This window comes from Sapajus apella, unplaced genomic scaffold (genome assembly GCF_009761245.1).
Source record: "Sapajus apella isolate SASKATOON/1434 unplaced genomic scaffold, GSC_monkey_1.0 scaffold44, whole genome shotgun sequence".
Taxonomy (NCBI): Eukaryota; Metazoa; Chordata; class Mammalia; order Primates; family Cebidae; genus Sapajus; species Sapajus apella.
Window position 1 is genome coordinate 20,205,214 of NW_022436984.1, and position 3,702 is coordinate 20,208,915.

The window sequence follows — 3,702 nt, forward strand, 5'->3', positions numbered from 1 at the left end:
TGAAAACCACATATGCAGCAAGATCACGAAAATAGAAATAGAAAATCAAATCCATGGAGATGAAGAAAGGAAAACCACATTTATTTACCCAGGTGCCAAGTCCTTGAATGCACTCCATCATTGAGTCCAACAGCCCCATTTTACAGATGAGGAAGACAAGCAAAGAGGCATGCCTGTGCCAGGCAACAGTGCAAGCAGGGCCGACCTCACCAACAGGCGCAGGGTCCAGGATACCTTTAGGAGCCCACTAAAATGTTTTAAAATTTCTTTTAATATCAGAAGAGAAAAGAATCTTTAGGTTAAAGAAAATGTTTTAATATATGATATTAATAGATTTGTCTTTATGCCCACACAATTGTAAAATGTATTTAATTTTTTTGTGGAGGAAGAAGTCCACAAGTGTAAAAGTGCCCGGAGTCCACAGAAGTCATAATGCGGCCCAGGTCACACACTCAGGCCTGCCTAACTCCAAGTCTTGTACCCTTTCCCCACTTGTGCAAGAACATTTGTTGTCATTGAGTGTAACACACGAGTCAGCTCTGCAGCTAAACAGAGACCACAGTGAGATTAATAATTCTAAGTTTCATAAAAAGGATGTGTAGTGACGTGTAGGGAGGAAACATTTACTCTACAATGCAGTGAGGGGGAAAATGCAATACGATGCAACGATGGGGAAAAATGTAACTTTTACAATTTTGTTTCTTTTTTTTTTTTTAGAGATGGCTGTCTCACTGTTGCTCAGGCTGGACTCCTGGGTTCAAGTGATCTGCCTGCCTTAGCCTCTCGAACAGCTTACATTCCCAAGTAGCATGTGCCACTACACCTGGCTAAATTTTTCTTTATAATGAACATCTTCTTTCTTATCAGTTCCACTGGGAAGCAGGAGGGTAAAATCCTAAATTTTATCCAATTTGGTAAATGTCAAGCTTGATCTGGTAATCAAAATTGTTTTTCATAGATAACTGGACTGACTCAGGTAAATGTCAACCTTCTGAAGACTGCCCTCTCTGGCTGCTGAATCCCAGTGTGGCAGACATTTCTGACCAGAACCTTGCGCAGCTCAGAAGGGAGACCCTTGGGTTCCTGTGGCATCGCCTGGATCTTCACCTCCTGCTTCCTGAGCTCATGACTGCTGTGATGGGATGGCCTCATCTTGCTTTCTGGGGTGCTGTGCCAGGAGCTGTTGCTGGAGCCCGTGATCCCTGCCAGCTGTCCTAGTGGTCACTCAGTCCTGTCTCCAGGCCTCTGCCTTTCTGCTGGCTTTCTCAACACCTGCTCAGGTGCTGTCTCAGACTCCCCTACCTCCTACTTCCTGCACTACCTCCACATCTTCATGTGGGTGCTTCTCCTGGACCCAGTGTTCCTGGAGAAGGTTGTCTCTAGCCTTCTGAAGGCCACTCCCTGTGGCCTTCTGACATCTGCTTGCTTTAAAATCTCCCAGCTTGGCAGACAACCAGGTTTGGCTGTGATGCTGCTGCTCGGGTCAGAATGTCATACCCAGGCTATCCCCCAACAGGCTACCCACCTTTCCCTGGATATCCTCCTGCAGGTCAGGAGTCATCTTTTCCCCCTTCTGGTCAGTATCCTTATCCTAGTGGCTTTCCTCCAATGGGGGGAGGTGCCTACCCCCAAGTGCCAAGTGGTGGCTATCCAGGAGCTGGAGGCTACCCTGCGCCTGGAGGTTATCCAGCCCCTGGAGGCTATCCTGGTGCCCCGCAGCCAGGGGGAGCTCCACCCTATCCCGGAGTTCCTCCAGGCCATGGATGTGGAGTCCCACCAGGTGGAGCAGACGTTTCTGGCTATCCACAGCCACCTTCACAGTCTTATGGAGGTGGTCCAGCACAGGTCCCACTACCTGGTGGCTTTCCTGGAGGACAGATGCCTTCTCAGTATCCTGGAGGACAGCCTACTTACCCTAGTCAGCCTGCCACAATGACTCAGGGCACTCAAGGAACTATCCGACCAGGTGCCAACTTCAATGCTATGAGAGATGCAGAAATTCTCCATAAGGCAATGAAGGGTTTTGGGACAGACGAGCAGGCAATTGTGGATGTGGTGGCCAACCGTTCCAATGATCAGAGGCAAAACATTAAAGCAGCATTTAAGACCTCATATGGCAAGGATTTAATCAAAGATCTCAAATCAGAGTTAAGTGGAAATATGGAAGAACTGATCCTGGCCATATTCATGCCTCCTACAAATTATGATGCCTGGAGCTTACGGAAAGCGATGCAGGAACTCTGGAATGTGTATTGATTGAAATTTTGTGCACAGGAACAAATCAGGAAATCTGAGAAATTGTCAGATGTTATCAGTCAGAATTTGGATGAGACCTTGAAAAGGACATTAGGTCAGATATCTCAGGACATTTTGAATGCTTACTTGTGTCCATGTGCCAGGGAAATCGTGATGAAAACAGAGTGTAACCCACCAAATGGCTCAGGAAGATGCTGAGCGTCTCTATCGAGCTGGCGAGGGGAGATTAGGGACTGATGAATCTTGCTTTAACATGATCCTTGCCACGAGAAGCTTTCCTCAGCTGTGAGCTACCATGGAGGCTTATTCCAGGATGGCTAACTGAGATTTGTTAAGCAGTGTGAGCCATGAGTTTTCCGGATGGTGGAAAGTGGTTTGAAGACCATCTTGCAGTGTGCCCTGAGCTGCCCTGCCTTCTTTGCTGAGAGGCTCTACTACACTATGAAAGGTGCTGGCACAGATGACTCCACCCTGGTCAGGATTGTGATCACTCAAAGTGAGATTGATCTTGTACAAATAAAACAAATCTTCACTCAGATGTATCAGAAGACCCTGGTCACAGTGATTGCAGATGACATGAGTGGAGATTACCGAAGACTTCTTCTGGCTATTGTGGGCCAGTAGGAGGGATTTTTTTTTTTTTTTAACGAATGAAGCTATGCACAGCTTATCCTTCAGAGCAATGACCTGCATGCAGCAATATCAACCATCAGCTAACCAAAAGAGCTTTCTATTAAGGACCATATCAGGGTAATGTGCTTGGTTTGCACATGTTGTTATTGCCTTAATTCTAATGTCACTTTGTTCTCTACATATAATCAATGTAAAGCCATATCACAATGATACGGTAATATTGCAATGTTTGTAAAGCTTCATTCTTACTAGTTTCATTCTAATCGAGATGTCAAATTGAACGAAAAATCACAGCAATCTCAAAAAAAAAAAACAAAACAAAACAACAACAACAACAACAAAAAACCTCCCAACTTGCCAGGTTGTCTCCTGACACATCGGTGGGGAAGGTAATAACGGTAGAGGCAGAGAAGAGTGTGGCTCCTGAGCTACCTGTTCTCTCTCTATCCTCCTTCCCCTTTCCACAGTCTGTGAGGATAGAAGGGATACACTTTCCTTCATCATCTAAAATGTAGTCAGCCAGACCTACCTCCTGATGTGCTAAGTGAGGGTCAAAAGAATTTAGTAAACATTTTCTCTCTCAACATCTAGCTTTCCATCTGAGACTCAAACATTACTCCAATGTGCAAGAAAACTACAGAACAATGTTTACAGGATATAAAAATTTATCTAAAAATAATTCCAGAAAGTATCAGCCCCATTGCAGACACATGTTAGTTCAACAGGAGAGACTCACTAGACCGATACTTAATTCCAAACATAATATCATCTATGTGTCCTTATGTAGGGAATGTTGAACAACACAATGAACAC

The 3,702-nt window shown here is 45.0% G+C and overlaps 1 pseudogene across 1 annotated transcript; it reads left to right on the forward strand.

The window, feature by feature from the left end:
- The first annotated feature begins 956 nt into the window (after nucleotides 1-956).
- LOC116524271 lies at nucleotides 957-3,186 on the forward strand (annotated as a pseudogene). Its single transcript, XR_004257247.1, has one exon. The product of XR_004257247.1 is annotated as an annexin A7-like (transcript).
- The last annotated feature ends 516 nt before the right edge of the window (nucleotides 3,187-3,702 follow it).